This window comes from Cucurbita pepo, chromosome 9, assembly GCF_057944985.1.
Source record: "Cucurbita pepo subsp. pepo isolate OVF chromosome 9, ASM5794498v1, whole genome shotgun sequence".
NCBI classification, from domain to species: domain Eukaryota; kingdom Viridiplantae; phylum Streptophyta; class Magnoliopsida; order Cucurbitales; family Cucurbitaceae; genus Cucurbita; species Cucurbita pepo.
The window spans coordinates 8,422,511-8,436,006 of NC_141806.1; positions in this window are offsets into that span (position 1 = coordinate 8,422,511).

Consider the following 13,496-nt stretch of genomic DNA (forward strand, 5'->3'; position numbering starts at 1 on the left):
AGAAAGCCCTCTATGGCTTAAAGCAAGCTCCTCACACCTGGTTTTAGCGTTAGCTCATTTCTTCTCACACTTGGTTTTTTTTACAGTCGTGTTGACACGTCCCTTTTATCTTTCATCAGCAATCTAACCTTATCTATTTGCTTCTTTATGTTGATGACATTATTGTTACCGGCAACAATTCATCTCTTATTGACAGTTTTACTCGCAAGCTTAATTCTGAGTTTGCTACCAAAGATTTGGGTTCTCTTAGTTACTTTCTTGGTCTTGAAGCTTCACCCACTCCTGATAGTCTCTTTATTAGTCAGTTAAAATATGTCCGAGATATTCTTACTGGTGCTCAGTTGCTCGATAGCAAACCAGTCCACACTCCCATGGTTGTTTCTCAACATCTGACTGCTGATGGTTCTCCTTTCTCTGATCCTACTCTCTGTAGATCTCTTGTTGGCACCCTTCAATACTTGACCATTACACGTCCAGATATTACCTATGCTGTCAATTCTGTCAGTCAATTTTTGCATGCCTCTACTGCAGATCACTTTCTTGCTATCAAAGGTGTTTTTCGCTATGTTAAAGAAACACTCCACTTTGGTCTTACCTTTCGTCCATCCAGTGTTCCTAGTGCGCTAGTGACTTATTCGGATGCTGATTGGGTTGGTTTTCCTGATACTGATCGTTCTACATCTGGCTATTCTATTATCTTGGTAACAATCTCGTTTCTTAGAGTGCCAAAAAGCAACCTACTGTCTCATGCTCTAACTGTGAATCTGAGTATTGTGCTCTTGCCACAATTGCGACTGAACATCTTTTGGTTATACATCTTTTGCATGACCTCAAGGTCCCTATTTCACAGCAGCCCTTGCTCTTATGTGACAACAAAAGTGCTATTTTTTTTTAGCTCTAATCCTGGTTCTCACAAGCAGGACAAACTAGATTATCGTTTCCTTCGAGAACTTGTTATCGCTGGCAAACTTTGCACAAAATATGTACCTTCCCATCTTTGTTGTTGTTGGCAAACTTCGCACACAAAAACTTCTGCCTCCATGTTGCTGACAGCTTTACAAAAAGTGTTTCTCGACCTCTCTTTGAATTTTTCAGATCCAAGCTTCATGTTCATTCAAATCCGACACTCAATTATGGTAAATTACAAATAATATGGAAATAACAATAAAAGAAAATAATAATAAATAAATAAATAAAATATATTTGCTTTCAATAAAAGGGCAAATATGGTAACCCGGTAGATATTTGCCTTTAATAAACGGTCAAATATCCTTAACACCCCCCGTGTTAAGGATATTTGACCGTTTATTAAAGGCAAATATCTACCGGGTTACCATATTTGCCCTTTTATTGAAAGCAAATATATTTTATTTATTTATTTATTATTATTTTCTTTTATTGTTATTTCCATATTATTTGTAATTTACCATAATTCTTTATTCTCTAAATCATTATAAATAGAGAACATTCACCACCATTTATGTTTGGTGGTTTTAGCAAATATTCTCAGGCTAGAGCGTCGTGCTAATAATGTGACGGTCGAAGGTTCGACACCTGCATTGGTCTATTTAATTTATTCTTACTAAGTTTGTTAGAACGTCGTGTTAACACTGTTGACACTTGGATGGGTCAATTTCATTATTTCTCAATGATATCTTTAAAGACACAGGGTTAAAGCACTGCAAACTTTAAAAGATAAGGACTTAAAGTTTTAAGTTTGTTAGGCATAAAATTATGTAACCTAAATTCGATTGATTGGATTAGGAGCTACCGATTTGCAATGTGCATAAAACTTATGGCCTATTAGCTCAGTTGGTTAGAGCATCGTGCTAATAACGTGAAGATTACAGGTTTAACACCTGCATGGGCCAATTTCATTAATTCCTAATAATATCTTTTCATGATACCAGGTTACAACACTACAAACTTTAAAGATAATGACTTAAAATTTGAAAGTTTTAAGTTTTATTATGCATTAAACCTTAAAACCTTTGGCCTATTAGCTAAGTTGGTTAGAACGTCACCTAACAAAAAACAAAGGTCGTAAGTTTGACACTTGCTTGGTCAATTTCATTAATTCTCAATGTTATCTTTAATGTTACGGGCTTAAAGCACTACAAACCTTAAAAGATAATGACTTAAATTTTTAAGTTTATTATGTAACCTAAACTCGATTGACTGGATTAGGAGCTACTGATCCATAATGTGCATAAGACTTATGGTCTATTAGCTTAGTTGGTTAGAGTGTCAAGTTTTAAGTTTATTATGTATAAAATTATGTAACCTAAACTCGATTGACTGGATTAGGAGCTACTGATCCGTAATTTGCATAAAACTTATGGCCTATTAGCTTAGTTGCTTAGAATGTCGTGTTAAGAATGTGAGGGTCATGTTTTTTTTTTTTTTTTTTTTACAAAATTTTGGAATTTTTTTGGGTTACACCCAATCTTAAATCAGTGGATTTATTTTTTGTCCCATAATCCCCCATTACACCAAGTCTTAAATCAAGTGGATTTATTTTGTGTCCCATAATCCTCCATTCTTATACATGTCATAAGACGTCATTTTAATAATATCTTTTCATGATACTATAACACTATGAAATTTAAACATTTACTTAATTTGAGAGTTAGTTTTACGTTTTTATTATGTAACTGGTCAAAATCAACTGAGGGGTATGATGATCATGTCGCCCTCAAGTTACTTTACGGTTTCATGAGAGGCCATGAAAAAATACCTACAACAGAGAAAACGGGAAGACTCACTGAAAACTACCGTAGGAGCCCATTCCAGTCAAGACCATGATGCAAGGAGCCTTTCTTGGAAGGAAGAAGATTTGGGTGGCCGGAGTCCTATTTTTCTGTCATGAATCGAGGAGACCCGCGAGGTAACCTTTCACCGTTTTTCTTCTGATATGAGCCATTTCTTACTAGTTAAGGTCTAAGATTTCGATATGTTCTTCTAGGAAGGATTCCCTACAGTATTCATGAAGAATCCTAGCCGAAATTTTGGTCTAAAGGCAAATTTTCAAGAGTTCTTCCAAGAACAAGAAGGAGGTGAATGAACCGACTTTGAACGCTCATAACTTAGTATGTGATGATGTGAAAATTCAAGAAAAATATTAGGATGAAGTTTGTATTACAATCTAAAATTCTTCGAATAAAACAAATCAATATGAAGTCTAGATCAAAAGAATGAAAATGAGAAAAGAGGAAAAAGTTAATCAGATTCTGTGTTGAAGCGAGCCACGTGTCAACCTGCGGGAGGGAAATTGCGTTGGACAGCCTGAGGGACACATGTCAACGATTGGGTAGAACAACGCGTCAGGCACATTGTGGAGCGATGCGACTCCACTCGATATGTAACACACTACAGGTCTTCCGACCCACATCTAACCCAGTTTGACTCAAAGGATGTTTGATCAGATATGCATGGTGCCACGCATCAACATAAAGAATTTCACTTCCCAGCGTGCGCCTTCGAATTTGAACTCATGACTCATCAGCGGCTGACCAACTTGAGCACTCCATGTGGCAGCACCAGGACATGCGTCCTCTTCCATCAAGCGCGTCCATATGGGCGCGTGGCATCGCGCATGGAGCGTCTTTCCGGTGAGTGGAAGCGTGTGTTGCATGCATGAAGGTTAGTTTCCTTCTTGTTCAACTTTTGTTTGCTCTATTTTTATCCCAATTCTAATCCTAATCATATTTTTATGTGAATTAGGACCTAATTGGACAAAATGAGTATTTTTGGATATGTTATTTGTGTAGAAACACTAAATAAAAGTCGCACATCAATCATGTTAGTCACCACACGGTATTTAGGAAACAATACTTTTAGGGATCGCTTGAAATGCATGCATGCTAATGCATTTACCTTAGGTGGTAGCTTTCCATGATTGAATATAGTTAATTTGATTGTTATGAGTATGGGTATACTATGTGAAGTATTATGAGTGTTACCTAAGTGTTGCAAGTATGCTTTAAGCCTCTGGTATTTATGTATATGTTTAATTCATGGTGAAAAGAGGATGAGAATTTGAGAGCTCTGCGCTCTAGGAGCTTTATGATGTTATCGCCCCTTTGAGCATGTATGTTTACTTTGTATGAATTATGTATGATAATGCTAGATGGCGATTGTATGCACACTCAGTTATTTTCCATGACCCAATAATATGATAAGCCTAGGGATTTGTGGTTAGGAGTGACAAGTCACTGAGTCTAAACCTAACCTTTCCCTAGGAGCCTATCAGATCACCACGGCAAACAAAGTACCTTAGGAGTGTTCTTAGGCTACAATTTGTGTGAACGGTATCTGTAGCTTCGTGGGAGGACCAAGGGCTCTTGATCAGTTCTCACTGTTCCTAGCCGTTTCGCATGGAAATGTGTCCCCATGTCTTACAGACCACTAGCTGGGAAAGGAGGGGTCACGCCCCCTGATATGAATGCAACAACTGATCACGTGCATGTACCCGAATGATAGATTACAAGAAGCAAGATTAAGAAGATTCCAGAGGACTATACATTGCATCTTCAAAAGCTAGCTAGTGTACCGGTTGAAACAAAGACTTTTGAGCCAAAAAATCTTTATAGCATTAGCATATCAAATCAAGAAGATAATGGAGTGGCTGATATTGGAAAGTAATTAGAAGACTTCCTTTGGTAGTTGAATTACCAATTAAGGAAATTATTAATGCCTTATTTGCTTCATTTTATATTTAATAGCATTTATTAATAGTTTGTATGAATTGCCTTATATTCTTCAATTTGTATTTAATAGCATTTATTAGCATTTATTAGTGGTGGGTGGCTGAACTTTATTTTGTTAGAGTTATCTTCTGGGCCTATTTAAAGGCATGTAATACTCATGTTTGAGGGATTTTGGTTGAATACAGAAAAAACCTTTGTGTTTTCTTGATACCCTTTTGGTGTTATTCTTTTTCAAATCTTGCTTTAGGTTTGATGTTTAAACCGATTCATTGAATTAGTTTTGATCAAGCTAATTCTGGAGTGAATTGTCTTGGGATCTAAGAGTGACCATCATAGATTCCAAGTTCGATCTAAGAGTCATTCATCTTCTAACCAGCTCTTGGTTGGAATCAATCCGTTAAGTTAGTTTTCTCTGTGAACGTTTTGCAAGGATTCTAGAAGGACCTCTAGCTTTGCAAATTCCAGCATTGTTGCAGCTTATCATTTGGTATCAGAGCATTTGGTCGACGTTCTTTGGCCGCTCTAGAGGTGAAATATTTTTATTGTTATTTTTTTTGTATCAATTTTTTCTCTCTCTCAGATTCTCGAAAAAAAGAAAAAAAAAACCAGCCTTTACATTCTTGACCTAGTACCAAAAGCCTACCTTTGAGTGTTAAACACGAGTGTCCCTGAGTGAAATTTTTGTGAGAAGTGTGGTGAGGTCCCTTGATAACAAAATGTTACATAATGGAGAAGCAGTACCACCAGTACCAGATCTTAATACAACCATTCTTCAAGCAATTCAAGGTATGATGGAAATGATGATGGAAGATAGACAAGAAAGAAGAGCGCAACAACAAAGACAAGAACGAACATTACAAGAAGATGAAGGTATAGTAGTACAAGAAAGACAAGTTGATGGTAGATGGAGAGGAAGAAATAACCATGCAACTATTATGCAACCTAGAAGGATGGAAAGAGTACATGAAGATAGAGATGGAGGAGTTAAACTCAAAATCCCACCATTTTGTGGAACGGCAGATTCTGAGGCATACTTGCAGTGGGAAAGAAAGATAGAGCATGTGTTTGATTGCAACACCTATAGTGAAAATAAGAAGATGAGACTTGCTATTGCCGAATTTACCAATCATGCTGGTGATTGGTACCAACATCTCAAATCTGAGAGAAGAAGAAAAGAGGAGGATCCAATAGAGACATGGGAAGAACTTAAAGAAGCCATGAGAAAAAGGTATGTTCCAAAACATTATGAAAGAAATTTGAAAACTAAATTTCAAGGTTTGAGGCAAGGAACAAAAAGTGTGGCGGAATATTATCAAGAGATGGAAACTATGATGGAAAGAGCAAATGTTAGAGAAGAAGAAGAAGATACCATGTCTAGATTCCTTGGAGGTTTGAATCGAGAAATTGCTCATCTTGTTGACAGAAATCCACAACCATATCTGGAAGACATGTATCATTATGCTCTCAAAATTGAAGACCAGTTGAAGGAAGAAAAAGAGCATTCAAAAAGGTACACATCACGAACTAACACCTTTTCAAATTCTAAAACTTGGAACAAGGATAGTTTTGTGAATAGAAATGAATCAATGTCACCAAAAGAAAAGTTTGTGGCTGCTAAAAGAGTGGAGGCTGAGAGTTCCATTGGTAAAAAGAATGAAGCTTCAAAGACGGTAAAGGAGAAGACTAGTTCTATTCAATGTTGGAAGTGCAAAGGGTTTGGACACATGAGCAAAGAGTGTGTTAATAAAAAAGTTATGGTGATAAGGAATGGTATACTTGATTCAGATGATGAATGTGAGGATCATGACTCACAGCTTGTGGAAGAAATCGCAGCATATGATGATGAGTATGTTGAAAAAGGTAATTCCATATCTTTGATCACAAGAAGGGTACTCAATGTTCAAATCAAGGAAGAGAAATTTGAAGATCAAAGGGAAAACTTGTTCCACACAAGATGTTTGGTCAAAGCAAACCCATGCAGCTTGCTGATTGATGATAGTGGAAGTTGCACAAATGTGGTAAGCAGCTTCCTTGTAAAAAGACTTCAACTTTCTGTCCATCCCCATCCAAAACCATACAAACTTCATTGGTTAACAAACAAAGAAGAAATTAAGGTGAATTCCCAAGCTCTTATTTCTTTTACTCTTGGAAGATATAAAGATGAAGTTCTTTGTGATGTCGTACCAATGCATGCGGGGGACATCTTATTCGGCCGACCTTGGCAATATGATAGAAAGGTAACATTTGATGGTTTGATGAACAAGTATACTTTTACTTTGTGTGGGAAGAAATTTACTTTACTTCCATTGTCTCCATATGAAGTACATTGTGACCAATTGAGATTGGAGAAGAAAAGAAAAGAATATGAAGAACAACCGTGGAGAGACGAAACTAAGGTAAAGGTGAGAAAAAAAAAAGTGAGGAAAAAAAAAAACAATATTCAGTTCTTGTCCGGAAAGAACGAAGAATTTGATTTGAGGACAAATCCTTTTAAAGAAAGGGGGGATGATATGAATCCAACAACTGATCACGTGCATGTACCCAAATGATAGATTATAAGAAGCAAGATTAAGAAGATTCCAGAGGACTATACATTGCATCTTCAAAAGCTAGCTAGTGTACCGGTTGAAACAAAGACTTTTGAGCCAAAAAATCTTTATAGCATTAGCATATCAAATCAAGAAGATAATGGAGTGGCTGATATTGGGAAGTAATTAGAAGACTTCCTTTGGTAGTTGAATTACCAATTAAGGAAATTATGAATGCCTTATTTGCTTCATTTTATATTTAATAGCATTTATTAATAGTTTGTATGAATTGCCTTATATTCTTCAATTTGTATTTAATAGCATTTATTAGCATTTATTAGTGGTTGGTGGCTGAACTTTATTTTGTTAGAGTTATCTTCTGGGCCTATTTAAAGGCATGTAATACTCATGTTTGAGGGATTTTGGTTGAATACAGAAAAAACCTTTGTGTTTTCTTGATACCCTTTTGGTGTTATTCTTTTTCAAATCTTGCTTTAGGTTTTTTTTAAACCGATTCATTGAATTAGTTTTGATCAAGCTAATTCTGGAGTGAATTGTCTTGGGATCTAAGAGTGACCATCATAGATTCCAAGTTCGATCTAAGAGTCATTCATCTTCTAACCAGCTCTTGGTTGGAATCAATCCGTTAAGTTAGTTTTCTCTGTGAACGTTTTGCAAGGATTCTAGAAGGACCTCTAGCTTTGCAAATTCCAGCATTGTTGCAGCTTATCACCCCCCAATAAGGTGGTCTATCATTGGCCTAGGAGGTACTCATCATACCCCCTGGTAAGATACCATATAGTCTCAGAATGCCATGCAAATGTAGCGCCTCATAGAAAGACGCGGGTCATTAAAGCTCGGCATAAGGAACTTTTAAGGTTTAAATGAAAGGATGGAGAACCAAAGAAGACCCAAGGGCCTAATACCAGACCCAGACGTTCTATAGCCAAAGAGAAGTCCATGGGAATCTGTTAAGCTTAGGATGCAATGAGAGCCTACAAGTAGGTGGCTTACTGAGTATAATTTTGATACTCATCCTAGTTTTCCTATTTTTTTCAAGTGTTCGCAGGCTGCCGGTCGAGGTTGAGGAGCGTTTGAGAGCTGTGCGGTCACAGAGGGGATATTTTTTGGAGTCTTTTGTATTTCCTTGTTTAATTTGTATCCCCTTTGTAATATTTTGAAAAAAAATTCTCTTTATTATGTTTTATTTAAATAATATTATTAACTTGTACTTTTCTTTTCTTTTATTTTATTTTTCTCTATTTTCGCTTTTACCTTTTGGGTCACGGTCCAAGTTTTCGAAGCCTCGAAAATTGAGTCCTGACAGATTTGATCTAAGATTTTGAATGGTTCGATAAAGCATGGGCTCAGCTTTCCTTTACGTCCAAAACTTAGGACGCCCTTCACAAGAGTCACCTTCAAGAATACCATGTCCCCTGAACTCATATGCCTCATGTCAGTGCTACTCTTTTATCTATTCTGAGCCATGCACATTATTGTTCTAATCTTTTTCATGGCCTCATTGGTAGCTTGAACTATCTCTTGTCCTGACAACTCCCGTTCACCTTCCTCGTCTCAACACACTCAGGTTCTTATGGTCAGTGTAGATATGGTAATTCTCTCCATACGAGTAGCCACCAGATTTTAAGTACAAGCACTACCATAGCTAACTCCATGTCATGGGAGGGGTAGTTCTGCTCGTAGCCTTCACCTGAAGGGAAGCACAAGCGATCACCTTCTTGTTTGCATCACTACACATCCTAGTCCTTTCTTAGTCGTGTCACTATAAATCACATAACCTCCTAAGCTCTCTAGAACTGTGAGCACTAGGGCCGACACTGACCTCTATTTCAGATCTTAGGAGCTAGCCTTACATGCTTCATTTCATATAAACGAAACACCCTTCCTAGTCAAGTGCGTGAGCGATGAGGCTATCTTGGAAAAATCTCGTACGATTCGCTTAATTACCCTACCAGTCCCAAGAAATTGTGTACCTTAGTAATTGCAGTCCGGCGAACCCACTTAGTGACAACTTCCACTTTTGTTGGGTCCATTAAAACCCCATCCTTCGACACCATGTGCCCTAAGAATGAGTCTACCATAGTCAAAATTCTCACTTGGAGAACTTGGTATACAACTTATTTTCCCACAAGATCACCAGGACTTTCCAGAGATGTACCTTGTGTTCTTAATCCATTTTCAAATACACTAGGATGTTGTCTACGAACACGATGACAGATGTGTTGAATCACTCCTTGAATATTAGATTCATTGACTCCATGTATTCGGTGAGTCCAAACAACATAACCAAAAATTCATAGTGGTCGTAGCTCATTCTAAATGTTGTCTTCGACACATCTTCTCTATCTTAATCTGGTGGTAGTCTGATTAGAGATCTATTTTGGAAAACATTGTCACCTCCTTGAGTTGGTCAAACATATCTTCTATACGGGGAAGAGGGTACTTATTCTTCAACGATCTCTTGCTTAATCCCCTGAAATCGATGCACAAACACATTGATCCATCGTTCTTCTTGACTATAACATCCTAAACCTACCGCTAGTAGATATTGTCTACTTTAACCCGTTACGTATCGTCGTCAATCTTACGGTTTTAAACCATGTCTGTTAGGGGGAACGTTTCCAGACCCTTATAAAGAATTCTTTGTTCCTCTCTCCAACTGTTGTGGGATCTCACATTGACAAACAACACTGGAGCACTCAAAGAGAATACCTCAGGATAGATGAAACCCTTGTCCAACAAGAATTGCAGTTGCTCCTTCAAAACCTTACTATGAAGAGAGTAGGTTTGACCCTCACGTCGAGACAAGCAAAACAACGACCCTCAAGTGGCGCCATCTGCCACAAGAGGCCAAATACAGACGAATTGTATGATGCAACCGAGGAGGATGGTGTATCATCCAACACACCATATAACGTGTGACTTGAAGAGGAGACGAGGCATAAGTAAGATACGAACAATGAGTAGATATGAGCGTTACAAATAGGCTTATTGAAGGGTTGGGTAAGGAACCGAGCCTTAACCTCAAAAGTCAGGTTCCGAAGGGAATTTGGACATGTGGTTCTGGTGTCAAGTTTGTCCATATGAAACATGAAAAATCATCAAAATCATGGTGTCGGCTCTCCACCACCACTGGACCCTGTGGCCTAAGTATGCTACCCTGCGACACATGCGTGTGTAATAATGAGGGCGACCATGCATGTGTCATAATGATATGACATAGGCACGAGAGAGCCAATGCCTCTATAGAACCCAAATGGATGGATGTTGGAGACGTCTCAAATGTTATAAACAACATGTGTGCTCGTTCTTGATGGCATAACCAAGCGAGCTGTGATGGCCAACGACACCCCGTGACTTTGGATGGTGTCAAGAAATAATGCCCATGTTAATTAGGAACCAAGATATTATCAGATCCCACATCAGTTGGGGAGGAGAACAAAACACCCTTTATAAGTGTGTGGAAACTTCTCCCTAGTAGACGCGTTTTAAAAACCTTTAGAAGAATCCCGAAAGGGAAAGTCAAACAAGGACAATATCAGCTAGCGGTGGACTTGGGTTGTTGCAAAGATGATGTTGGATGTGGCGTTGCATTGTGACCCTGGCCTCAACCGATGGCAAGATTGTGCCAAATTACTTGGCCTAGTGTAGAGATAAGGTAGTTATGTCATAGACTATTGAATATGCACGTGCATGCATCATGTGTGGTCGTACAAACTTAAATTCTGCACAAGTGATGAACGGTGAGCGAAGATAAACTTCACATAAGATCCAATGAAGCCACAAATGGGTGAAAAACGAATATGGGGCTTAGGTTTCTTAAAACTAGTCATGAGCGTGTCAAGATTACAACGTCACATGGTTGAAAAAGTACAACCATGACACCAAGCGGGGCTTTGAAAACAGGTTTGGTACCCAGTTCGAACTCTATGCAGAAATTTACAACTCGGGAAGGGGGTGCTTCTAGTAAATCCTTCGATAAAACATCAGAAAAATTGTTCACCATTAGTACTGCAGACAAGAACTGCTCTTCCTTTTTTTGTATCTACGTACTAAACCAATATTACCTAGACTCGTTGCTAGATTAATCTCTTTGCTTTCATCATCCAAACTATTTTAGGGAAAACTACAGTGCAGGTACCCTTAAACTAAAAACTAGTTCTTGATGGCGACGAGAATACTACTTCCTTTTTATGACAGCCAATGCTAGCATGGTTCTCGGCCAACCAATCCATTCCCAGAATAACATCAAAATCCATCATACTAACAACTATTAGGTTTACATCTAGGGTCTATTCCGTTATTACTACTTGTCCAGCTTTTACTCTATCCGTAGCAACTAAGTCTATACCTACTTGGATACTAACAAATAACACATGCAATAAGAGTTCTAACTCAAACCTTGCCTGACTAACAAACAATATAGATATAAATGAATCCGTAGACCCTTAATCAAATAAAGTTAGGATAAAATGCCCCAAGACAAATAATGTACTTGTCACCACTGTGTCAGAGTTTCCAGCGTCTCTATTGGTGAAAGTGTTGCTTGGGAACGGGTCTGTATGGGCCTTGTTATACTACTTGGGCCTCATGTCGGGTTAACCGAGTTTTCAGTGTTCTTTTCTAGACAGTTCATGGCCATGTGACCCTCTTGTCCATACCTGAAGCATGCTTTAGTCCGGACTAGGCACCATCTCCAATGTTTCCTTCCACACTCGCTGGATCGAGGTCTCTCATCTCCTCTGACTCCCTATTGACCCGAATGCTCATCGTGCCCCAGGTCCCTATGGTTACTGTCTACCTTTTGCAGTTGGTGCAGAAGTGGTTGACGGTTCAGTTCTATCTGATTATACCTTCACTTTTGTCCTATGGTGATTGACGGCGTTGTTGGCCCTTGGTGTTTTTTTACTGCTCTCTCCATAGCCTTAACTGCTCTCATGATAGTAGCATAGGTGGTAGGAGCTATGATGTCTAGGATTAGAAAAAACCTCTAAGCCATCTTCAACTCTATGTCAACCAAATCAAGGGCAAACTACTTCAATCTCATGAACTCTCTCCGGTAGCCAACAAAAGAGGTCTATTTTGTGTTAGCTAAGCGATTTCTTGTTGTATTCAAAGCTGGACTACATCCGAATAATATTCCCCCAAAAAGCCTCCTTGAATTGGGTCTATGGTATGACAACTTTGTCAGGGATAAGGATCTCCCAAGTGTCCTCCCACCATATCTCTACATCGTTCTGATGCACAAATGATGCACATGACATTCGGGTAGTTCATTAACCAAAATATTGTCTCCATTAATGACAACCATAGTTGTGCCACCATCGGATCCTCTGAGGTCCAATTTAAAGTACGAGGGTTGTACCTCCTGATATCCTGCAAGTACCTCGCCTCTCTTGTTGACATTGCATTGTTGGCTTGTTGAATGGTCACCCTTGTTTGCATCATGACTTGAATGACTCTCACATCAAAATTATTGTGGGGTCCACTCCATTCATAGGCGCCATAGGAGGTGCCACTACTGCTTCTATTTGAGTCATAGATCCCTCGCGAGCTGGACTTTTTCTACCTGCCTCGTCCTCTTGCAAGGTGTTGTCCTCCTCTACATCCTCTTGTACGTCCTATAGGTGACATGATCTAGGACAAACACACAATACTCCAAGTCTATAACTGTCATGAACATACTATACATAACATTATATCACACATATAACTCAATTATCAATAACATTCGACATAATCATTTATTATCTTTCGTATGACATACCTGATGGCGACAAAGCATAAGTGGTAAGGTCATGGAACATGTTTAGCCTATCTCATAGGCTAGTCTATAAAATCTATAGCCTTGGAGCTCTCATACCAACTGTAATAACTCTATTTTTCTACTACAATAAAGTCGCTACTAAATGACATGATTATTAAATTCAAAAACATTCACTTAAAATAATTCAAGAATAATGTCATGAACTTAAACCTTCGTAGTAAAATCTTTAAAATGACCAAGAAAACAATAAAGAAAAAAATAAATAACAAGACATTTGAAACAAATAAGAAAAATAAAACAATGCCCTGATCTATCCTAAGAGCTACAAAATACACAAAATGCAACTATCACTGCTTCTATGCCTTTCATCGTGATGCCATCATCTGTATATGACTGTCTTACCTTTACCTGACAAATAAGAGTTGCAAGTGTTTTAACTATTTTAAGAAATACTCAGTAAGTGACCATAGT